General features: G+C 38.3%; 1 protein-coding gene across 6 annotated transcripts in view; it reads right to left on the bottom strand.

Moving 5' to 3' along the window:
• Window positions 1–26,845, bottom strand: part of FRS2 (fibroblast growth factor receptor substrate 2) — an 81,029-nt gene that overhangs the window by 50,630 nt on the left and 3,554 nt on the right. For 2 of the 6 annotated variants that reach the window (XM_073327804.2, XM_073327803.2), the window contains exons 2-3: window positions 18,514–18,578; window positions 10,990–11,073 (exon numbers count right to left, since the gene is read on the bottom strand). The exons of 2 other annotated variants lie outside the window; for them this stretch is intronic. The gene's annotated coding sequence lies outside the window, so the exon portion shown is untranslated. The remainder of the gene's footprint in view (window positions 1–10,989; window positions 11,074–18,513; window positions 18,579–26,845) is intronic. 2 more of the 6 variants (XM_073327807.2, XM_073327805.2) reach the window with 1 other exon arrangement.

Raw genomic sequence — 26,845 nt, forward strand, 5'->3', positions numbered from 1 at the left:
AAGTGCCAAATGAATAGCTGATGCATTTAGGTAACTGGTACAACTACAGTCATTGAATTCACTTTAGTCTAGACTTTTGAAGATCTGTATCTATACTGTATTGTTTCAATAACTTTGAGTTGACAGTAGCTTCAATTTTTTCTCCCTTTAATTTAAATGGCTACAGTAGCAAAGCAGACAGAGAAAAAGCAATGGCAGAGGACCCTCTTTGTACAGTCAAAGGATGCAGAAGGAAGACAAGGTGTCAGCAACAGAAATGTGGTTAGAGACAGACTAGCGATATATGTGTGCGCCCCAACACCACTTGTAGGTTTTGAGTAAAATCAATAAGACAAAATACTGGCATTCCCTAACTTCTAAATCCTTGACTTTCAAACCTTCATAAATGTTCTTCTATCAAGGTTATTTGTGTGGCCGGGGGGGGGGGGGGGGGGAGGGAAGGGAGGTGGCCTGAACAGTATAAAACTAGATTTACTAGGGAAAGACTCTTACTATATATTTGTTAAGCATGACACACAAGAAAATTCTATGTATATGTACAGTGTAATTAAAAACATGAGATTACCTTCCATTAATGATTGATGCCTACTAGTTTTGACTTCAGATTCATGACATACTGGCTTAAGTATGATAAAATAATGGTATGACTATCACTCAAAGTATACCTCTGTGGGTGCAAAGATAGGATAGCAGGAGTTAAAAAAAAAGTGTTTAAACATATATTTTCAACTAATATGGTGAATGTTGCTATTGTCACACATTCCAGTCCAGAACAAACAAATCTGATTAATTACTGCCTGGTAAAGTGGATTGTGGGGGAGGGAGGAGATTATTTTAAAAAGAATAACTGGATTTATTTAAATCGGATTTTAAAAAATAAACCTATTTAAAATTATATTTGAAATTAAAACAATTTATGTTAAGGCCTGAACTAACTATAGTCTATTAAGTTATATAAAAAAATATATTAAAGCAGTACATGTTCGCTGTCAAAATTTTAAAGAAAGTCTGGTAGAAAACTTTGACTAAGTAGCTGGTAACCAGAGCATGTTGACATATTAAACCACGTTACAACAGCAGACTCTTCTGCAGATGCAGAAGGAATATTTTCTTCCATTTTTTTAACTAGCTTGTTCAAAGTTAAGAAGCTAATGGGAATTAATAAATAAAATAAATAAATAAATCAATCAGGAACGCTTGTTTTCCCCTTCCAAGCTATGAGTAAAAAGTAGGTGTGAAAGGATGAGATCTAGTAGCTCTAAAATCTTGAAGGACTAGTGACCAGAAACAATCAGTTCCATTCACCAACTACAGACAATACTTCCCTTGTTTAATAAATCAATTTAAATGCAAAACATGTTTTAATAAATTTTTAATGTATCCAGCACATTTAATGTTTTATTTAAAAATTCTGTTTTGTGCATTAATTGAATTTGAATTTCCATCCAGCGCTTGACACAAATCACGAATAAAAAATTAAAGAAATGCATCATTCACCACTTTCTAGCAATATAAAAATTAAGAATGTGCATGAATATATATTAAACTACAAAAGACTATAGATATAATGTATCCTCCTGGTTCGTAAAAAGCAGCACCAAATTTAGAGTAAAAACTGTAATTAGTTGCAAATTAACATTTTTTAATGGTTACCAACCAATGAGAATCAACCTTTCCTTTGGAAAATAACTAAAAAAGTACTACTGCACAACATGATTAAAATAGTTTATTTAAATCAAGGTTTCCTGCTTGCTGATTTAAATTGTGATTACAATTGATGGTTTAAATAGCTTTGATTTAAAATCAATCCACCCAGTTGCAGGGGGAAAACTCATTTAAAAAATCAAGCCCCTCATCTAGAGAAAATAAAATCACTTGCTCCAATTGAGTAAGAAGAGAGAATTACTGTGCAACATTTAATTCACATAAACATAAAAATGTACACCAAATAGGGAAATTTATCGGTTCTTATCTGAAAAGTTCCTTCCTTTGAATAATGAAGTCCACAAATCTGTTACAATAGGTCAGAGGTTCTCAAACTGGAGGTTGTGACTCCTCATGGGGTCGCGAGGTTATTGTGTTGGGGGGCGGGGTCACAAGCTGTCAGCCTCCATCGCCAAACCCAGCTTCACCTCCAGCATTTATAATAGTGTTAAATATTTAAAAACGTGTTTTTAATTTATATGGCAGGTGAGGGTCACACTCAGAGGCTTGCTATGTAAAAGGGGTCACCAATACAAAAGTTTGAGAACCGATGCAATAGGTACTTCCTGGAACAGCACCAGAACTGTCAGTCACTAGAAACAAAAGCGTTCCACCACTAAGGTTCATTACTGTTGTGAACTTCCACAATCAGATTAATTCAGTTCTCATTTCCTAATTTACAAATTGTGTAAGTATACTTAAGGTTTCAGAGTAGCAGCCGTATTAGTCTGTATTCACAAAAAGAAAAGGAGTACCTGTGGCACCTTAGAGACTAACAAATTTATTTGAGCAAAAGCTTTCGTGAGCTACATTGTACATTATCCTCATTGTAGCTCACGAAAGCTTTTGCTCAAATAAATTTGTTAGTCTCTAAGGTGCCACAGGTACTCCTTTTCTTTTTAAGTATACTTTTAGGAAAAAGCACAATAATTTCTCCTACTGTAGAGTGTGGAAAACTCTCTCAGAAGTTTGGATGTCAGTTTCCATCTCTATTCTGAATGCTCCGTTTGTCTCCAGGTGGCCCAGATCGGTGACCTTAATACTTGAAGAAAATTTTCAGACAAGCAGAGATATATTCTCCTATTCATCATGCCGAAGTCAACAGATTTGTTACAATGGGATTCTCAAAGCAGCACATCTCCAGGATGGAAAGCAGGATCATCATTTAAAAAATGGAAATCTAAAGTGAAGTATATTATAATAATACATAACACAACTCTTATATAGTGCTTTTCATCCATAGATCTCAAAGCACTTTACAAAGGTGGTCAGTAGCATTATCCTCATTTTACAGACGGAGTAACCAAGGCACACAAGGCTTATACATCCCCTTACCTTCCACTTGGCATTAAGATGTGGAATGAGTTATGCCAAAAAATGGCATTGGTTAAAGACTGGATGACAGATGTATAGAATTAGGTGAACTTCTGTATTCATGGCCAGGTGGCCACCTGGAATTCTCAATAGAGGAGACATGACTATTCTTCTCTGAGATTCAGTGCTCCAAAGGACTGGACTTTGATGCTTAGCCAAAGGAAGAATATTTCTTGATTTACTCTGCAAACTAATGTTATGACAGTTGAAAGGACTACTGATTGGAATTAGAAGTACAATACTGGGTTTTATCCAAGAAAGCTCCTAACTTTAAAAAAAAAAAATCCACCAAAAAACCCCACACCTCATGATTGGAGGTAGTGTCAATTGGGAGGTCTTCCGTAATGAACAGGAAATATGACACCTCCTGCAGGAACTCAATTAGAGCAGTGCTGTAAGGAGCAGAACCAGGTTCCAAGGCCGTTCTGTATGACCTTATGGGGCTGGAATAAGGATCATTGTCCAAATAAAGCATTTAAGGATGGGATTTGTACAAAACTTCCTTTTCTTGAACATGCTGATAATACGCTATGGAGAGGTGACTTTTTCCCTGTATACTCATAACTACATTAAGACCCTCCTAGAGAAACTCAAGGCTATGTTTTACTTGTTTACTGGTGGAACCATGATCCCACGTGCCCTTGGATTGCTGCGGCTTGGCAGACTTTAGACACCATCTCTCTAGTTCTGTGCCTCTAGGCACACTCACTAGGTGCAGAACCTGTGAGTGACGCTCCTCTTGGCTGCAGAGATCCTATAGTCCAATTGCCTAGGCCCTGAAACTGGCACCAAACCTGACAAGCAGCTGCTGCATTCCAGTTCACTCTCCCCCATTCATGGAATGTGACAGTGAATGCACTTGGAGAAAATACAAGAGATATACAGAGGTATGAAAAAACAACAAAACCCTGTCTCGATTTCTTAACAATTCCAAGAGCCCTTTGGGATATGGTATTGCCTTTTCAGGGGAGCAGGCTACTTCCTCTACTCCTACTCACCTTACCTGCTTCGGGTCCTGATCTGCTCACTTCTCTCTCTAAAGTGTCCAGTCAGAAGCTCCCCTTTATAAAGTTGCAGTTTCTTTTGTCAGGTGACCTCTTTCAGTGACTCCCAATCCCTCATCAAGTGATCCATTGCTTGATTACCCAGCTTACCTGGAAGAACAGGTTACACTGAGCATTCACTATCTGTCCTGCTATGTCAAATTAGAGAGACATGATTGGTGAGTGAGTATCTTTTATTGGACCAACTTCTGCTGGTGAGAGAGACGAGCTTTTGAGTTACACAGAACTCTTCCTCAGGTCTATGGCAAAGTTTTCATTTGCTGATAGTCCTTTCCCACTGTCCCATTCAGGAGCAGACACAATGTGCCAATGCCCTCCCTTTATTACAATAAATATGATGCAAGAGATATAGTGAAAGACAGTCAGGAAATTCATTAGGCAGAAATAAAGAGTTCATAAAATCTAACTGGAATTCATGAATTCACACAGAGATTCCAAATGGTCACAGTAGGTTCATAAGGCTAGAGAGCCATAAATTCTATAGCCAGAAAAGCAAACAGTATGACTGCTGCTCTCTCCTTACTATGCATGTATGGTCCTGAGGAGTAGTGGAAGAGGTGGTAAGACAGAGACATCACCCAGTTTTAGAACTGTTCATTCAATTCCTCACATCCAGTCCTGACATATGGAGAGACCACAGGGCACTTCACTGCTGTTTCTAGATGCAAAGAAGTCAGTCATCAGCCTATCAAATTGATTTACATAAGCCTTGGTGTTCCATGTCTCTTTTGGGGGTAGCATACACAGAGAAAGGAAACTTCTGTCCTGGGCAGAGCAGAGTTACTTTCTATGGAGTTGGGCCAATCGTGTTTTTCCTAGCTGATTTATGAAAACCGCACCAACCATTTTGACTGCCAAAACAAGACCAAGCCCATTATATCCATGGAAGGAAAAGTGCTTGCAAACCTCCAGTCATATAATCATAGAAATGTAGGACTGGAAGGGACCTCAATAGGTCATCTAATCCAGTCCCCTGCGCTGAGACAGTCCTAAATATTATCTAGATTAGATCATCCCTGACAGTGTTTGTCTAACCTGTTCTTAAAAGCCTCCAATGACAGATTCCACAACCTCCTTAGGTAATTTGCTCCAGGGCTTAACTACCCTTACAGATAGGAAGTTTCTCTTAATGCCTAATCTAAATCTCCCTTACTGCAATTTGCCCACTGCTTCTTGCCCTGTCCTCAGTGGATAAGGAAAACAATTTATCACCATCCTCTTTATAACAAGTCTTCAAGTACCTAAAAGGTTATGTCCCCTTTCATTCATCTCTTCTCCAGTCAAAACAAGCCCTTTTTTTTTTTTCAAATCTGCTAGAACCTTAATAATTTTTCTTGTTCTCCTCTACGCTTTCTCCATTTTGTTCACATCTTTCCCAAAGTGTGGTGCTCGGAACTGCACACAGTACTTCAGCTGGTGGATGCCACACACACACTCTCCCGTACCTATTTCTTGGACTGAACTGGGATTTGTTTGGGCCTCCACCATTGTACCCATCTGGCATCTGACATAAGGGTCACTCTGCCTGGTTCACTGATAGGTGGATCCCTTCAAAAAAATTTAATGGTCTATAGTCACAAGGTGAGTGAGTGGACACCATGCAATGCAACCTTGACCTCTGCTAACAAAGGGAAATCTTAAAAAACAGGAAAACATAATTACAGGCTATATGATCTTTCACACTTCAAGGTAGAACAACATCTAGTTTGCACAGGCACCCAAAGTTTATCCAGAGGAACAAGTCATCATATTGGGGCGAGAGGGAGAGGAATACCAAAGACTCCAGAAACAAGTTTCTTTTGCTCTTGTTCACAATTTAGCTGAGCAGCTTGCATATTTTATACCCCTACCACAAAAAGGTTTTGTTCAAGTGAAGTTAATTTTGCAAACCATATATTCTATTTCAAAAATGTTAGCGCTAGCAAAAAAGTTAAATTCCCATAAATTCAGTGTTCAAAACATACACGAAACTCAAACCTTTGAAAGGTATGGAAATTCACAGTTAAGGAAGCCAAACTATCTGAAATCTGGCCATTTTGAAGAATGTGTGGTGATGATGGTGGTTTGACAGCAAGGAGGAATGAGGAAGGGACCAAAATCAGGTTTGTAATGGAAATTCAGTGATATGCTATTCTTTTATCACACCCATTACTGTATAATCTGTGTACTGCAACAAGAGCAGTTGATATTACTCAATAAAAGCAACACCAGTACTATATTTTAAAGTTGAAAATATGTTATAAAACCAATTCTAACCAAGCCAAAATATTGTGAATTTCCAGAAACAACCCAACAACTGCATTTTATAAGAGACAAAAGACGCAATACAGCTCACAGACTAGATATTGCAGAGGGCTACTGAGCAAACCATTATATTACCAGCTCTTTTTTCTACCTTAACTTCAGAGTAGTTTTCCTGCTATAATCTTCAATACTTCAAAAGAAATCCAAGTGACTCAGGATTAATATTTACATACTTTAGTCACACCCAAACAACTTGCTGGGGTTGTGGTTTTTTGGTCAGCATTGACATTTAGGGAAAGTCAGTATACCAACAAATATTGAAACTTTTGTACGTTATACAAGCTTCGGTAATTATGAGTATGCATATATCAAAAGGTAAACTCTTCTATTCCTATGGTAATACAAATTAAATTTATAACAAAACTGTAGCTGAGGTTGTGGGGGGTCTGATACTCCAACCATATAGAAAAGATCAGGTTAAGGACATACAAGGGTTGAATGAAAATAAATGTTAAAATGCTAAAACACTCACGTCAAAACCTTAAGTCAGGAAATTCTACATTAAGGCTCTCTTTCCTTTATCTCACTGATTTTTTAACAGTATTGCATGGATCTGCTAAAAATTTGATTTTATATACTGTTTTTACTACAACCTAGAAAGAAGGCTAGAGCATTGCAATAGTTTGCTTTGGATGTGTGTCAGAAACCTTAAATGTTTTAAAACAGGTTTTGTAGTTTCTCTCTTAAGACCGTTACATGAAACAGAGTACCCACACACAAAAAAGCACCTTGGTCTATAATATAGGGATGTTATTAAGCAGACCCAAGGTGACATATCTTAACAATTCTAAAAGACCGGTTAAAGTATTTTGTGTTGATGAATCATCTATTGCTGATCAACTGCCAATAAGAATAAAATCAAGGCTTTATCTTTTCCCCCAGAGCAGTTACTTTTAAAAGTTACTATGAATGTTCAGTATCTCATTTTGTTTAAAAACAAAAAATAACTAGGACTGTTTAGAAAGATACCAAGAGGCATCTAATCAAACTTAAGAAAAACTGGGACTTTTTGTAATTTAGACTTTTCAAATAGAGTTTGACCAAAATATATTAAGCTTACAGCAAAATAAAATAAAAATATCCAGTTTGTTAGACTTGCTTAATAAGATTTTTCTATGTTTGCACAAATCTGCAGTCACATAAACAAAGTTTCATTTCAAACAAATACTGGAAACTCCATTTACAAACTCCTGAAAAATAGGGCTTATGATAGAAATTTAAATTCTGATATCAGAAATGGCATTTATACATTTTTTAAAACTTAGCAAATCTAGACATATGTGAACACCATGGTACCCTTCAAATTGTCACTGTCTATATTTTAACTTATATTTATGTTGCATTAGAAGCATCAAAAACTATATACCATGCAAAAATGACAGCACCAACACAAAATTCCAGATATCTAGGAATTAGAGAATAGCCCACTTAACTAGTGGGGAGATGTTTATCAGATAAAGCTAAATGCTCCAAACTATTTTTTCTCTGAAGTAAGAGTGTGTTCTCACCTGAATAAACAGGAAGCTCTGGTCAAACCTTTGCCCATCAAAATGAAACTACTGGCCTGATTTTTCAGATATGCTGTGCACTTCCAACATCGTTAAAAAGTCAATGGGAACTGTGGGTGCTCAGCTTCTTTGAAATTAAAGCCAAACCTTTAAAGGGCTGCCTTCAAAAATGTTGACTTGACTCAGTAAAAACTGCATTTATGTAAAACTTGGCATTAATGAACAGACCTTCCCTTTGGAAATTCTGTATTTGTTACGTCTGTCCAATTATGACCAACATGAAGGTGGTTACAAACATGGGGAAGATTTTCATCCCTCCGCTCTCCCTTCTCTCAAGCAAACAACAAAGTTCTCTGTATTATTCTTCACAGAGGAAATTAAGCCTTAGTAGTAAAACCACACATTTCAGATACTTCACAATAGCAAGCAAGCACATTTTTATAGAGGAAGAAGGTAACAATTTTTTCCCATTCAGTGGCTTGAAAAGAATTTTTCCCCTAATAGGACTGCACTTGGATGGAAGCAAATTTTACAAGCGGCAAAGAGTCCTGTGGCACCTTATAGACTAACAGACGAATTGGAGCATGAGCTTTCGTGGGTGACTACCCACTTCATCTGTTAGTCTAAAAGGTGCCACAGGACTCTCTGCTGCTTTTACAGATCCACACTAACACAGCTACCTCTCTGAAGCTTTATAATAGTTCTTGACATAAAGCTCTGTACTGAAACAGGACTATAAAGCTCTATAGTTCATAGCCACCACGAGCATTATATGCATACAGTTGACAACTTTTGGCCCTTTCATTCAGCATTCATAAGAATTTCTTATTTTAAACACCTGATGTACCATTGTATTGTACTTTATTTTCAGAGAAAATTTATTTACATAGCACTTTTCATCCAAATAGATCCAAAAGATGCTTTACAAATTATATTGTGATTATTTTGCCCTCTACTGGAAGACAGCTACCTCCAAAATAGAGCACAGCAGCCATTTAACAGTACAAGCAGTATTAAAGAAGTTAAAAAAGTAGTTTAGAACAGCAACTATAAAAATATGGTGGCCAACTGCTGTTAGAGGAGAACCAGTAGAATTTTGTCCCATTTGCATATCAGTATACCAGCTTAGAAACTAGTCAGCTTAGCATTTATTGTCTACATCGAAAGGTAGCAAAACCAGTGCCTCAGAAAGGTTCTCATGTACCCTAGGAACTTTCACTCCTGCCTTCACTAGGCATCCGAAATTGCAGTTTCCACAGTATACTTAAGAAATAGTTTACATTTATTCCTGATTTTGATAGCTACGAGGAAGTTCACATAAAACCTTCCTTCACAAAAAATATGATAGAAAAATATACAAAAACGTACACTTCCTTCCTTCCACCCCCAGTCAAAAAACCCTCAACACAGAAATATGGTACCAGATTAGTGAATCTAAAGTACAAAAAGGAAAATTCTACCTGCTTGATTACTTCATCTTAACAATTCTGAATTGAAGAATGGGCAACTCTCTTTTCATATGGTAAAGTACCTTTAAATTCACTTCAGGTATTTCCAGATCCCTTTAGGCACAACTCATAAGCCTACCATTGTGGAAAGGTAATATGGAGGAACTACAGAAATATTTTTGGGAGAAGATAGACAGCATTTTTATATCTGGGATCCTCAAATATCCCTGGTTTAAAGCCTAGATAATACAGTCACTGGAATGGATTTGTTGGTAAATCTCCTTATGGTGATGGATTACGATCAACTATACAAGCAGATACTGCCTTTGTTACTACTGATCATGAGATTTTGGTCACATGCCTGGAGTCACTAGCAGCGACTGATGGAGTCACTTTGATTATGCTGAATAATAACTCCGCTCCCCAAAGCTTTTTCATTTACAGAGCTACAGGATTCTCAGCTGGTCACATTCAGCATGTATGCGAGGATGCTAGGAGAATTAGCGAGATAGTGTACTAAATCTGCTGTAGCTCATACTAAACCCCACCCTTATTTCTCAATCTCATCTGAACTTGAAGCAGTTGAGTTACTTACCTAATTTATGAGACCGAGGGATGGAGAAGTGCTAGCCAGCTGAGACTCAATGAAGACTGAGGTGATATTTAAGTTGCAGAAAACAAACAAGCAGCGCTTTATACAGACAGTACATTAGCATGCCCCCAGAGCTGCACTGGCTTCAAATTAATCTCCAGCGGGAATTTAAGGCATTAGTTATGACTTGTAAACCATAAGTGAGTGAGCCATAAGCCCAAATTTCAATGAGTTTTGGGTTCCTAACTCCCATATATGCTCTTTTGAAAATCCCTGCCCAAATGCTTGGGCCCAGACTACCTAAAGTGCCAAAGGCGGCATGCAAGCCGATTTTTACTCGGATGCTGCTGCCAGCCAGAGTCCCGGCCGCCGGCCCCATTCAGCCCGCTGCCTGCCTGGGCGAATGGAAACCCTGGCTGGCAGCAGGCTGAGCGGGGCTGGCAGCCAGGACCTCAGCTGGCAGGAGCCGGCAGTGGGAACCCCAGACCGGCAGCAGGCTGCCGGTCTGGAGTTCCAGCCACCGGCCTCTTGCCAGCCAGGGTCCTGGCCATCGGCCCCGCTCAGCCCGCTGCCAGCCTGGGTCCTGGCCACCAGCCCCATTCAGCCCACTGCCAGCCTGGGGTTCCGTCAGGGGCCCCTATAAATGTAAAATTTATTACTGGCACACGAAACCTTAAATTAATGAAGACTTGGCACGCCACTTCTCAAAGGTTGCTGATACCTGCTCGAGAAGCTGCGATCAGAGGCAACCAAGCTCACAGCCACGTCATTAAAAAAGTTAATTACAACTGAGAATGTGTTCTTGACTCAAACTCAATTCTCCTGTTGGTCCAAAAGACCCCAAGTCTGTTAACTTCCCAGGCATGATGCAAGACATATCTATTCTTCTAGGCTTTCCTAGGAAGTATACAATGAGAGATGTGGAGTGATTGTATGATGCCCTATTTCTAGAGGTCTGTTTCACTTTATTTGGGCACCATAAGGATATAGCTTACCTTATCTGAGCCGGATGGCCATGCATTGGTTTCCCCACCAGTCCTGGGCTCCCTGTGACTGCAGCCAAACCAAAAAGTTCCTTTCTGGAGTAAAGGAAAGACCAAAAACACAACAAAGCCTTTCACAAACAAGTACTTCGCTGTCAGTGGGCCACAGCTTCCTCCAAGTCCTTCCCCTAAACTACAGGGATTTTCATACAACCTACATGTGGCATTACAGAGGAGCTTCTCTCTTTTATCTATGACCTTAGGACCCAAAACCGTGAAGTGATTGTTCACTCCAAACTGCTTTACTTTACTCTTCCCCAGGGCACTTCAAATACCTGCTCGTATCCTCTTAGACCTTCTCCCCAGGCTCTTCCTAGGTATCTTAAGTGCAGAGACCTCTGTGGCTCCCTCTACAGCTCTCTCTCAGCACGGAACCACACCAGTCTTGGCTCCAGACCCCTTGCTACAAGAGTACTAACAGTAAGAAGCAAGAGGCAGATATTTTCTAGCCCAGTCCAGGCCTTGCTGAGGCCAACAGTCACATGATCAGGGAGGAACCTAAGCACAAGTGAAAGCTGGGATGTGAACCATCTGAAAGGCTCACTAACCTTGCAACAGGTACATTACATATGGGTTCTTTGATCCATGATCATTGCTGCTTGTCATACAACCACACTATTATGTAGACCATATGTCCTTGTATAGGTATTGTTATTGAATTCTGACTATTTATCTTTGTTGGGTGTTTAATTTTCTACCAGAGTTAGAGCTCAGAATGATACTGTATTAAAATATATAAAAAGTACAAATAGTGAAATGGGCCTTTAGGATGTTAGAAGATGGAACTCCTTCAACAAAGGTTTCCTTACATATTCTGATATATTTGGCACAGGACAGTTGTTCTGCTCAATGGAGATGTCTTCAACTGATTTAGTAGTGTGTCATGATGGTTTTGGCAGTTTACTATTAAAACTTTCAGTATCCATAACTGGGTGGAGCAATTGAAGTGACTGATTTAAATCAGATTGGGGCTTCGTAAAACTATATTGAAAATTTTGCTATACCAACTTTAGATTAATAGGTATAATCAATTATATCTTGTTGAGGTTTTTTAAATGCCAATACTGATAGAAAGTCTCTTACTTGAATTTTACAAAACCGCTATAGGCCAAAAGCAAAACACTATATTGAAAATTAAGGCCTTGATGCCACAAACTAGAACGTAACTTTACTCACATGTACAGTCCTGTGGATTCCAATGGGATTATTTAAGTATTTAAAGTACAATAATCAAATAAGTGCTTCCAGCATCAGAAAGTGAAGTATTTTTATTAAAAACTTCTGAGTGACAAAAATCTTTGTCACTTCAGATCAAAATTGCTCAAGTTACTTAGATCTGCTGTACAATGATTTATATATGCACAACCCAAAGTTAACAAAAACAGAAGCCTAAAGCAAGGCCCCTGAACTCATATTTAGGTACCCATTAGTGGGATTTTCAAAATCACTTAAGTAATTTAGGAGCACAAATTTAATAGACTTCAAACTGCAAACCCTGATGCAGGAGTGTAGCCTGATCAATGCATTTTGGCTTTCCTGAATTGTGATGGTTCAATATTTTGGAAGACGGGGGTTGAATTTCTGGACTCATCTTTTTCAGCATATACGAACATTTTAAGTTTGAAACTTTTTAGTAGAAAAAATATCTAAGTAAAATCTGAACATTAGAAAACTAAAAGGAACAAGAACAGGATATCCATATTAATTTAAGACAATATAATGGGAAGAAAAGAACTAGCAAATTTAAACTAGAAAAATTTAAATAAAAATTTTGATTTTTTAAATCATGATTTGTATTCTCCCTGCTCCATACAAACAGAAAGCATACAAGCTGCTCATCACTACCTATTTGCTTCTTCCACACCAACAAATCAAGGTTCAGTTAATAGGAATTCTGAAAGGCACCGAGATACTGCAATTAAGAGTATTCTAAATGACTACCTTCAGTATTACAGTAGAATGACTGCTGAAACTCTGACAAGCAATATCTTGGGAGTTTCAAACAGCCAACTTCCCAGAAGTTTTAAGCCATGTCCTCCTACCAGTGATAAAACTATAAATTGTAATCTATATGATAAAGTACCTAACTATCATTCTATTAAGTACAGAAGAGTCACTTTTCAAGTAGGAAACCTAAATCTGAGTCTATCCTAAAAAAAAAAACCTTAGCATGACAATCAGCAACTGGTTCCTATAGCACACCTGTAACACCAACTGGACAAGATCGTGGGCTGATGTAAACTGTTGTCACTCCACTAAAGTAAATGGAGTTATGCCAGTCTACACTAGGCTAAGGATCTGGTTCCATTCATTCACATAAAATTCTCCAACAGCAGACAGGCAGTCATACCACTATTTTGATTTAGACTTTCTTCAAGCAAGACTAATCAGCAAATAATCCTCCACCATACTAACATCCAGCATTGAGCCAGTCTGGATGGGCACGAATAGTGTAAAATAACCCTCCCACCACCCTACCACACGTGCATTTACCCCAAATTGCAAACGTGGTCTGTGGTATAGTTTCAACCTTCTACTACACAGGGGATGAGTTAGGTAGAAGACATTTCCCTGTACAAATTAATTGTGCACACACTGTGGAATTCATTTAGGCACTATTTAAGGAGTGGCTGATTTCTTCAACTGCATTAGATTTTGTTCTGCTTCAACCTATAGCCTATTTCAACCTTCCTATTTAGTGTACTACTGTCAGTTGGCCGATAGCTGCTGACCGATCATCAAGGGAGTTAGGAGGTCCAGGCCCACCTGAATTTAGTCACTTGGATCATTTTGGTTTATGACTGGCTGTCAGTGCAACTAACAGAAGTGAATGTTCCATAGTGGCCATTAAATTACAGAAGTTTCCTTAGAATCATGGGAGGTTGACATCTTCCTCAATTCTACGCGACTCCCTAAAAGCCTTTCAAAATCTCTCTCAGATCACTGCTTCAGAGACCTGTGCCAGAAATTATGGCATAGGTACCCAAAAAACCAATGCAACTGCAATGGAGTAATTAAGTGAAAGTGCAGATTCAGGACAAAACTGCACCTAAAATGGCAGAGCTACCATGGTATATATAGTACCACATATCCCACTCATTCAATTCTCTATGGAAGATGCAGTCTAATATACACAACCAGGCAATTAAAACGGCAGCTCTCAGAGTTTCCTCTGAGCCAAACTGAGGTTCCAGGAAATAACTAGTGCTATAGCTGGAGATCTAATCAAGATGCTGCCTATCGTATCACTAAATGGATGGCATCTGAAAAACCTTTTCTGTTTACCCCTTTTCATAGAACAGCTGCTAATGTTTAAAGGGTGCTGGACAAAAGGTTAACTTCCAAAAACAGAAACTCATCTAGGGGAAGCATGAGTGGGATTCATCTTGTAGTAGCACCAAAAAGAAATTGAACATGAAGCTAGGAAATCTCAAAGTTCAGTTCTAACTTGGGCTCCTGCACTAAAAGCAGAGTCCCAAATGCCAGAACTGTAAACTGTTCTGCTGAAAACTCAGATTGAGACCATTTTATCATAGAAATGGAAGACTGGAAGGGACCATGAGAAGTCATCAAGCCCATCTCCCTGCACTGAGGCAGGACCAAGTAAACAGAGACCATCCCTGACTGGTGTTTGTCCACCTTGTTCTAAAAAATTTCCAATGATAAAGATTTTCACAACCCCCCTTGGAAGCCTATTCCAGAATTTAACTACCTTTATAGTTAGAAAGTTTTTTTAATACCTAACCTAACTCTCTCTTGCAGCAGATTAAGCCCATTACTTCCCATCCTACCTTCAGTGGACATGGAGGTCAGTGAATTATAATCCTCATTATAACAGCCCTATTAGAAATGTGTTATCAACTTCCCCCCACACCAGCCTTCTTTTCTCAAGACTAAATATGTAGCTTTTCTCTTCATGCTGAAATTAAATGTGAAGGGGCAGCAGTGTGGTACCACTGTCTCCTGAGGCACTGGAAAATGGACTGAAATTGAACCAAAACTCCTGAGATTACCAGTCTCTGCTCCCTGTCAATCTAGATTGGGAAAAAGCAACCAATCAATCCAGAATTAGAGTTTGCAAGAAGAGAGTTAATTTACATTTGTCAATAGGGTTAAGTTATGAGGCACCTGGCAGCAGGCTTCCTTTGATGTAAAAGAATTTAAACACCATACTTTTTACTAACAGTCTTTGCTACAGTTTTATTTACAGCAACTATAGGTTTATGAGCAAAACAAGACATCTTCTCATTCCTTCCATTACTATAATCTTCCTAAATGCCACAATGTTAAACATGGTCACTTTATAATTTGAAGTTTCATACCTGACTAGCTACCTCAAGTAGAAAGAAAAGGAGTACTTGTGGCACCTTAGAGACTAACCAATTTATTTGAGCATAAGCTTTCGTGAGCTACAGCTCACTTCATCAGATGCATACAGTGGAAACTGCAGAAGACATTATATACACAGAGACCATGAAACAATACCTCCTCCCACCCCACTCTCCTGCTGGTAATAGCTCATCCAAAGTGAACACTCTCCCTACAATGTGCATGATAATCAAGGTGGGCCATTTCCAGCACAAATGCAGGTTCTCCCCCCCTCCCTCCAACACACACACACACAAACTCACTCTCCTGCTGTGTGTGTGTTTGTGTGTGTGTGTGGGGGGGGGATTTGTGCTGGAAATGACCATAACCTTGATTATCATGCACATTGTAAGGAGAGTGATCACTTTAGATAAGCTATTACCAGTAGGAGAGTGGGGTGGGAGGAGGTATTGTTTCATGGTCTCTGTGTATTTAATGTCTTCTGCAGTTTCCACAGTAGGCATCCAATGAAGTGAGCTGTAGCTCACGAAAGCTTATGCTCAAATAAATTGGTTAGTCTCTAAGGTGCCGCAAGTACTCCTTTTCTTTTTGCGAATACATACTAACACGGCTGTTACTCTGATACCTCAAGTAGAACATTCATGGAAGGTAGTCTGACTGAAAAATCCACTAATGCTTTGTTTGGTGCTGGACTTGATTAATATCAAACGTTTGTAGTGGTAAGTAAAAAAAAGTTTATTCTCAAAGCACTCCAACTGACAGCCCAAAATGTTTACTGTTAGTGGCAGAGACACAGAAATACTGCAACTTTTCACCATAAATTGCTAGTTTTTAGCATTCCATCATTCTTTCAAAGTATTCTGCTGTGGTTCCATGATTAATCTTAAAAAGTCGAGAATACTGAAGGACTCTGCAGCTACATTTCTTTAATTGGTACAGTATGCCACACACTTCAGAAAGACATTTGGCACACAACAACTCTAAAGCCTAACTGTTTAAATAACCTCATAAATACAGTATCTCACTTATCCCTCCCCACTAGGAAGGCTTAATATCTCTCAATACATGAAAGGTTACATTCTTTTCAGTTCCTGGGTTACATCCAAACTTTGACATTTTGAATGACTAGCATTTGTATACTCTAGTAGTGGAAGAGCTGAATTTATTTAAGCCTGAATGCACCCATATGATGAAACAGAGAAAGCTAAAAATCTGTTTTACAGAAAAAAGTATACAATCATTAACCTATCAGCATTATCAAGAAAACAGAAGATAATTTGTTATCTAAATTGTAGCAAATTGCCTCTTTTTACAAAACCATAATTTTAGATATAAATCTACGTAAAGACAATTACCTTTCATAACTAGAATAAAGTATCTGTCTAAAAAAAGCCACAAGCTTTTACGTAGAATATTTGAGACTGCAAGTAAAAATCTGAACATCAATTCTAGATTTTCTGGCATGAAGAACAGAGTACAGGTTTTGGAATAAAATGTTGACTGTTATTTTAAGAAAGGAACAATGCAACTGTATATGGTTGTCAAACATTGCGGCACCTAAAGATATAGCAAATGGAACAAAAATAACTTTCAGAATTTTCATAAAGCAGAAGACATTCTTACTGAAGAATATAACTAGTTGTTTTATACATACACTGTTGCATTCATTCAAATTTTAATAACTTATGCCTAGGATTTAACATTTCAGAAAAGTATTACACTCAATCCTATTCTGACTTTAAATCAGTATAGAAGCCAGTTGATCTGTAGAGTTCCATTTCATCCATTCACCTTATATAATTAACAGAAAAGCACTTTATATTACAACATACAGAAGGCATAACAAGCTGGTTAATGTCACTCCATTTATTAGCATAAATGTGTCCTGTCCTTGTCAATCCCCATTTTTAATGCAACTCCTTTCCTTAATTGTATAATACTAAATATCTGCCAAGATCAGGTTATCTATGCCATACAGGTCTGGTACAGAGTTGGGCAATGCTTCAACCCATTCCAGAAGTGGGACCCACAAATACCCTAAACAACTACCTACCTAGAAGTAAACATCGCTACTTTAAAATTCCAGTTTAAGATTAAAATTAAAAACTATCTTATTTAATATCTGAAGTGTCTATAACTCAGCTCTCCTCATTAACTAATAAGGCTCATGTAGTATTTATCTGTCCCACAAACTCCAACTTCAGGGGGGCGGGGGAGAAATCAGGAACTGGGATATCGGAACTTCTTAAAAAAAAAAAAAACCCCACAGTGAATGAAGAAAAACAGCAGTCAGTTATAACGGCAAGATCCCAGAACGGAGTAAAAGCTGGCATCCTCTCAGACCAACCATGCCTTATTAAATACTTTTTAAAAATTTAGAGCAGAGGTTAAAGAATAAATTACTTGTTTTAACTATAATCCATTGTACCAATATGAGTATCGTGTAGGGTGATGAGGACCATCCAGTTTACCATATTAACCCAGTTAGATTTTTTTGGTCATGTTTTGTTTATAAAAAGAAAATTAACACTCAAATGACCAATGTCTTATATAGTTTTGCAATATATTATCTGGAAACTCCCAAACCAATGACTAGCCTAAATGCTGCACAATAAATGCTGAGATATTAAGTGCTATCCTAATTGATTAAAGGTTTTAAGCACCCAAAAGGCAAACACAGATCAGGATCTGTCCCTTTAAGTTCTAAAATTCTACAAGTTATAAAAAGGTAGATATGAGAGGTAAAGTTTGTCAGATGTTTAATGAATCTAGGTCCCAACCAATCTGAATGTCAACAAAATGAAAATTCCTGAAGAAAGAGGCAACAAGAGGACATCTTCAAAAGCTACTGCTGGAGTAACTTTTGTAGCATTTGTCTATCTTGTTTATACCCCTAACAGAGGGCCTTTAACAGATTTTAATTTGATTTAAAAGTAGGTCTTGTTTCTAACAGTTTGACCTCCTACTGTAGAAGGAACCAAACTGCTTTTAAAATGAGTTTAGAAACTGTAACTGTTTCAACTGACAGCTTAACAATAAATTCATCTTTTCACCGTCAGTGCACCGCAAACATTCAGGCCTCAAACTCTTTACAGTAATTGGAATGGATTTAAAACTTTAAAAAAATATTCTGATGTTTTTATTTACCTTTTACTTTTTGAGCCTTTAGTGTTCATGTTTAAGCTTTTCTCCACAAATGTGAGGTCTAGGAACTTTAAAAAAAAAAAAAAAAAGAGAGAGAGAGAGAAAGAGAGTTAAACAATCATTTAACTCCGAGAGCTCAGGACTTTAAGAAGAAACACCAAATATTATAAGACTTGTAATGAAATCATGAGAGTTGGCAACATTGTGACCAAAATACCTACTTGGCCTTCCCAATTTCAAAAAATGTGTTTCCCTCATTAATTCTGCAGTAAGACCATTTTAAGGACAACCTGTTCAATATTGATTTTGTTCAAGTTTTAGACAAATATTTAGGTCATTTTCACCTAGGTCAGCTGATCAGGGATGACAACCTACTGTATTACTTTTTTCACCAGACCATATACCCTGGGCTCAAAAGTGTTTCAGAGACCAACCAGATGCAAGAAATCACTGTTCGCAACCATTTACTTAGGGTTAGAAAAAGTCATCTTCCCCTCCCACAAAACCTTTATTGTATGGCATTGTCATAGTGTCACCAATGAGCTCCCCTAGCTTAAAAGCACTTTGAATCACTAGGAAAGGAAACCAGGTTTGGAAGACTCACCCAAACACTTTTTCAGGCAGGTTAGTTATGTGCATAAGACTGTACGACGCACCTAATAGTAGAAATAATTTGCACTCACAAGACAGAGACCAGATGTGTGTCTATAATCGGAGGTGCATAGTTTGCCTGCATCCTTAACAGTTTAAGGAGGCAAGGTGGCAGCCCATTGCAGGTTTCAGGATTCGGTGCTTTATAAACACAGACTGACAAGCTAGGGTACCTGAACACCATGAGGTCTGGTCAATATAACTACCCCACTCAGGGGCATGAAAAATCCACACTCCTGAGCACCATAGCTATGTCGACCTACCCTTGGTTGAGAGATAGCTAGGACAACAACAACTTGGTCTTTTTGTTGTGCATAAGCATAAATATTAATAATAATTAAAATATATCTAACAGTCCTCCAACTAAGATCAGGGCTCCACTTTGATAGGTGCTGTGCAACACATATTAAGTGATAGTCCCTATTCTGAAGGTATAAAATGTGGCATGGAAGGAAAGGAAACAGACACATAGGGTGGTGAGTGAAATCAATGGCAGAGGAGTGGGGCTGGGTTTATGCACAAAAGGACAAGGGCAGAGAAGGAGGGAGGATAAGAATTAAACAGTGTTTTCATGGTAAGGAAAAAGGACTCTAACTTGATGCAGTACACAAGGAGGACCTAGCAACTACAGAAGTGATTCTTAACATCTTTCTTCTGTGTGGACTGCAGCAATATGGATGTCAAGAAGGCTGGGGAAGAGGCACTTACAGTAGTCAAGGTGTGACACTATATGGAATATGGGTGACCGCAATAAGTCTTACAAGAGGTGCTATGTAAGGTATCAGTGGAAAAGTTATGATTTGCTAAATAAGCTTATTTATATGTATCATCTTTGTATCATGAGTTTAAATGTGTGTAATATATTGATATCTCAAATATGTGCTGTGGATCTGGGTGACACACCAAAACAGATTGGCATCAGCACTATCCAGCCTGTTTAATGGCCCATCAAGGGCAATCACCTGTACAATGAACCCACTGAGAGAAGCTTCTTAGTGGGGTGGGGGGGGGACGGGGACACGACTCCAAGTGCATTTCCACTTGCTGAGAGCTTATGTTTGAGACAGATGATGTACAAGCCACATAGCAAAGAATATAAAAAGGCAGCTGCATCTTCTCCATTTTGTCTTCAAGCCTGCTTCTCACCTTGGAGTAACTTCCCTACAAACTGAAGCTTTGAACAAAGGACTGATGTGCAAAGTTTGGATGGTCTATGTTCCAAAGGGACTTTACACAACAGCAATCTCACCAATGCGGCCAAGAACCTGAAATATGGACTCTGAAGTCATATATATGTATCCGATTGTGTTGACCATTTAACAACTGTCTTCTTCCTTTTCTTTTTGTTTACAATAAAACCTTTAGTTTTAGATACTCAAGGATCATCTGGCAGTGTGGTATTTTGGGTAAGATCCAGACTAGTCTTGAACTGGTAGTGTGGCTGGCCCTTCGGGATCAGAAGAACATTTTGTAGTGTCTAGAGCTTTAAATAACTTCTCACTTTATTGGACCTATCTGCTGATTGGGAGCCGGCGACTGGAATGCAATAAAGGGACTGTGCGATTTATTTTTTTCTAAGCTTCTTGATAACCAGTATGAGGGATCAGGAGCTCAGTTTGTGACGGACTGGTGACTAACTAGTTAGCCACCAGTTTGGGAAGAATCTGCTCTCCTTTTTGCAGCCTGCCCTGCCTTTGGCATTTTCAGTATGGGTTACCCTGACACCTAAGGTCACATAAGGGCCTGAACGAGACCTTTAGCTGCGAAGAGAAAAAGAAAGGACTCATCTTGGAAACATTCTGGAGAAACAGGCAGCTGTATTTGCACATCCATGTTTTTTGTCCAGGTCCAGGGAGAGGATGTGACCAAAGTCGACTCCCAGGTTATTGGCCTGAGTGAGAGGGAGGATGGTGGTATTTGTCAGAAGTAATTGAGAATGGTGAGGGAAATGAGCAGAGACAGGAAAGGAAGAGGACTCCAGTTTAGGCCACACTAGTCTTAAGATGACTGCAAGAAATCAAGAAGGAGAAACAAGACTGGATGGTGGCACACAAATCAGGAGTTGAAGCTGTCTGAGAAGATGCAGTCACCAAAAAAGCCTGAGTATTGCGTAAATGATTCATAGAAATGGTGCATAAAGGGGTGTGTAGAGGGGCAGTCATGTGTGTCTCACCCACTGATAGGGTGCCTGGACCTACACTTTAAAGAGTAGGAGTGCATTTTAACTGTTTTAAATAAATTTTGGACTGGCGTATTGCACTGGTTAATAGTTGTAGTTTTAAGAATGCTTAATAACTGTACAATATCCACCTGGGAAAGTGAGGAAACAGATTGACAGAGCAAGACAGGTACCCAGAAGTCACCTACTACAGGACAGGCCCAACAAGGAAAACAACAGAACACCACCGGCCATCACGTACAGTCCTCAGCTAAAACCTCTCCAGCGCATCATCAATCTACAACCTACCCTGGAAAATGATCCCTAACTCTCACAGACCTTGTGAGGCAAGCCAATCCTTGCTTACAGACAGCCCCCCAACCTGAAGCAAATACTCACAAGCAACCACACACCACAGAAACACTAACCCAAGAACCAATCCTTAAAATAAACCATGTTTAATAAACAGCCTACTCTGTTCCCATATCTACTCTAGCAACACCATCAGAGGACCCAACCACATGAGCCACATCAGAGGCTCATTCACCTACACATCTACTAATGTGATATATGCCATCATGTGCCAGCAATGCCCCTTTGCCATGTACATTGGCCAAAATGGACAGTCTCTATGTAAAAGAATAAATGGACACAAATCAGACATCAGTAATAGTAATGTACAAAAGCCAGTAGGAGAACACTTTGATCTCCCTGGACATTAAACAGATTTAAAAGTACCCATCCTTCAACAACAAAAACTTCACAAACAGACTTTAAAGGGAAACTGCAGAACTACAATTCATTTGCAAATTTAACACCATTAATTTGGGCTTGAATAGGGACTGGGAGTGGTTGGTTCACTACAAAAGCAATTTTCCCTCTCTTTGTATTGACACCTCCTCCTCAGTTATTGGGAGTGGACCACATCCACCCTGATTGAATTGGCCTGTCAACACTGGTTCTCCACTTGTAAGGTAACTCCCTTCTCTTCATGTGTCAGTATATTTATGCCTGCATCTGTAATTTTCACTCAATACATCCGAAGAAGTGGGTTTTTTACCTACAAAAGCTTATACCCAAATAAATCTGTTAATCTTTAAGGTGCCACCAACTCCTCGTTGTTTTTGTGGATCCAGACTAACACAGCTACCCCTCTGATAGTTGTACAGTTCTTACGACCGAGGAGGATTAGATTTGTTTTTCAGTTACCATTTTGCTGTAATTTAAAAGCAATATCATACTATAGTTTAAGGAAATAATTACATCTGCAAATCAATATTTGAAATATTTAATACAGTCCATCAGAGAAAAAACCTCAAAAGTGTGAAATACTCTGTAGCGTTAATGCTTGGCTGAAAAGCCCTAACATTTAAGTGACACTGAATAGAGCTAGAGGATTTATTTATTTAATTTTTTTTAAAAAACCATTTTTATAATATTTACATTTGCAGTTTTAAACACTTATTTAAAAGAAGAGAAGTCTTTTTTTATATGAAAGAACTGTCTCTAAAATATCAGAAGAATTTTAACATTCTTCTCTGAAGTAGTCCTATCCTAGTCCTCTGTGTTGCTTGGTATCTTAATTTGCCTTTGGTTTCAAAACTGTAGGCTTGCCAAGAACTATTCCTTTCAAAACCTCAGGAATTCCATTACTAGTTTTAAGCTAAATTAAAGGAAAATAGAAGCATTCAATGCGTGGCAAAACTATGTACAAAGTGTTTGTTGATAGTCATAAATAGACTGAAAAATTTAGACACGTCTGAAAGACAACTGCTGTACAGTCAGCTCTGTTTTGCTCTGCTCTGCAACTAAATAAAGAACTATTGCTGTCACTTCAAGTAAGCTCAGCGTGCGATGCATTTGTACTGAACTGGAATATAGCAAACACTAGATCATTCATTCTTCACTTGAAACAGTTTATATATAAAACTGTAGTTTGCATTTCTGTGAAGTATAGTGGGAGATCCTCTAAAATTATTGCTTCAATGTCTCCACGTGGGGCAAAGGTGTCACTAGTTTCTAAAGACGTAGCAAAAACAGCCAACTCTCCATCACACTCAAGATTTCCTCTAGAACTCTTGTTCTACCACACAAAAAATAAAATAAAGCCATTCCATACTAGGAATACTTGTAAAATTAAGGATATGTTGTCAACTAGATTAAGCATGAAGATGAAAGTACAATTGTCAGGTTCTTAACTAGTATTATATTGATTGACATCCATATTTTAACATTTAAGTACAATCATCCAAATGTTTAAGCAATTAATTATGATCATTATTAGTAATCGTATAGCGGTAATGCTGAAATGTCTCCACCCAGAATGGGATGACATTGTGATAGATGCTGTACAAACATGTTGGAAGGCATGGCCTCTCCCCCAAAGTGTTTACAGACCAACTTGCTTGAAAAATAATGTTAGCAGTTATAGGATCAATCAAGGATAAGCAATTTGGCAAATAAGTCTGTGGTGTGACAACAGTTTGTTGGGCCACACCATAGTAATCACCAGAATTATCAGCAAGGCAAAATGATTTAAATTACAGCTCTGAAGACAAGTTTAAAAACTTTGATTAACTGTTGCAAACGACAGAATTCCAGCTTCCAGCATACCAGGATAGAGGGTCCATTTTCTCTTTGAAAGAGAGGCAGGAAATTGCAGCAACTTTTCACCATTGAGCCAGCATACAGTAATGGATCAGTGGTTTACACTAACCGTCATCTGCTATATGAATGACTGCAGCAGCATCTCAGCTCTGCCAGTACCAATACCACCATGAAGAAAAACCAACGGAGAGGAGTCAAGGAAAAAAGGTCTTCTCTTAGAACTAAAAATGTAATGATCAAACCCCTCTTGAATTTGAGTAGTCATCCAAAAAACCTGCAGTATTACAAATATGCCAACTGCCATATAGTACTTGGCTTTTATTATAGATAGATATTTCAAAAAAATAGTAGCTCTGAAGCACACATTTTCCTGAACAAGAGTCACGAAGTCAAATATACACAGAAAGAAATCTGAATACCTGAAAGCCAAATGCCTATTGAACACAAGCTTAAAAAATGAAGCTTACATCCAACAAACTAATTCACTTACAGTAGTGTGAAAGAGAAGGTAGAAAAAAAACCTAAAAATGTACTGGAGACCTTGATTCAGAAGTGTATTGTAATAGGACTGTTTCCACACAAACCAGGCATCCCTAACTTAAATGCACACTGCTATTTGGGTAAATGGAAAGGAAAATTAATGCAACTTCAGACTCTAACCAAAAATCTACTCCAAATTACAGGCAACACTAGTGTTGAAGCTACAATATTTTGCAATGCCACCACCACTTTGTAGTGACACAAACGCTCTCAAGGTTCTATAAAGATGGGTCCTACCTCTATTTTGCACATTGGGAATCAGGCACAGAAATGTTTAAGGGACAGTCCAATGACACAAAGCAACTCAGTGACACATGGGAACAGAAACCAGGTCTTGACACCCAATTCTCTGCTCCAACCGTTGAACCATGCTCATGGATTTAGGTAAAAGCAAAACAAGTTGTCCAGGTAACAGATGTCCTGGACAGAAAAGCAGCAGCTGGTCACAACAATGCGGGAGCACCACTCTGTCCTCACCAAGCAGTGTGCAGAATATTGCCAAGGCCAACCACATCAAAATCATGAGCCAAGCCCCCAAACAAATCATGAGATTTAAAAAAAAAATTAATAAAATGTGGGGTTCTTTTTATTTACCCTTTGGTTTTTGAGTCATTAGCATTCATATTTTCAAACTCTTCTTCCCAACCATGACAACTAGAAACTTTTGTTTTGCAACTCAGCTAGAAACAATGAAGATGGTAGTATGCCAGAGAATACATCACAGATCCAAGTATAAAGAGAATGAGTTTGTATACACTGATTACTACAGAAAAAGTCTATTAACAGAAAATTTAAAATCTATCCCCCTTAAACATTTTTACAGTGGAAGCTGCTGTATTTCAACTTCCACACAATCAGAATATTAATCTCTGTCTACACCAAGAAATTTGACCATCGTTGATAATCGTTTTTTATCACCTTAACTTTCACATACACAGAAAAACATTTCAATTATTTTGAAGATGTCAATGTGATCAATTTTACTGAGAGCGAGCGTGAGAGCAAGAGAGAGCGAGCACGCACACACGCACACACGCACACACACACCCTTTACCACATTGTATAGTCTAACCATTTCCTTGGTAGACGTTTTAATTCACTGCTGCATCTGCCATAAATGCTAAACTAAGTCATTGTTTCAGGAACCTATTTGCATTATGAATGATCACTGCCAAAATATTAAACCACATTAATGTAAATACATAGAAAATTATAACAAATGTAGCAACACACTGAAAAGTTCAACTTATACTGAAGCCTCTTATTAATTTAGGGGGTAGGGATGTTGTGATTCTTCATACCCTTAAGAACATGCACATGTTCAACAGATTTGTCCCTTCTAACCTCACCACCAAGAGTTTCTCAGTTAAACTGATTATAGCTGGTGCGTCAAACATACTGCCCATGGGCTGGATATGGTCTGCCTGATGTATTTACATTTCCCACAGGACATGTTCAGACTGTAGAATTTCAGCTCTCTTTTTCTTATTTAAATAAGTTCCTAACCCTAATGGTTAAAAAAAAGTTTGTAAATGTAAACTTAGCTAAACTGCTGCAATGCCAGGTGCCTGAGTCTGCAGACAGGTAGAAACAGTGACTGAGGAGCATGAACTCCCCTTCTTCCTATTAATCTCATGGAGGGGAGCTAGTGTCTCAGATCTAAAATCCAGCAACAACATTTCAGTGTTAACACCAACTATCTTCAGCTGATCATGTTCATGGATAGAATGGGGAAGGAGGTGTGAAAATTAAGCTTACAAGGAGGTGGGAACTGGGAGCTGCTTCAGGTAAGAAAATGCAGAGGGAAAAACAGAGTAAACACACAGGGAAGATGGAGAGAGAAAAAAAGGAGACTGGGGAAAAAAACAGCGGGCAGAAATAACAGTGGCTCTAAAAGGAGGACATTTTTCCCACTGAACGTTGCTAAATATGACAATAAGGTACTAAATGAAGAATATCTAAGTTTAGTTACTACACAAAGGCCATATCCTTCCCTTGATCTCACTGCAAAGCTCCTAGTGACATCAATGTCAGACTGCTCTGGATCAAGAGGAGTCTGAAGTCCTCTATTTATGCCCCAGACCATGAACAATAATTTAACTTGCAATTCAGTCCTCTGAGCCAAATGAGTTTGACACCCCAGAACTAAAGAGATGTAGTATTTTTCAGTATAAGGTTGCTAAAAAGTTTATCAAAACTTAACACAAATAGAGCTCTATTCATTATTTTAGTAAGTTAAAAAATAAACTTTTTTCAATTTAAAGTTTAAGTGTTGTTTTAAATTTTTGGAGGCTTAAGAACAACTGCTGGTGTGCAAAACCCAGAAAATGAAATCTACAAATTGATCAACTTCACTGTTTTAGTTTCACTCTCCATGTT

Source organism: Lepidochelys kempii, chromosome 1, assembly GCF_965140285.1.
Source record: "Lepidochelys kempii isolate rLepKem1 chromosome 1, rLepKem1.hap1, whole genome shotgun sequence".
Taxonomy (NCBI): Eukaryota; Metazoa; Chordata; order Testudines; family Cheloniidae; genus Lepidochelys; species Lepidochelys kempii.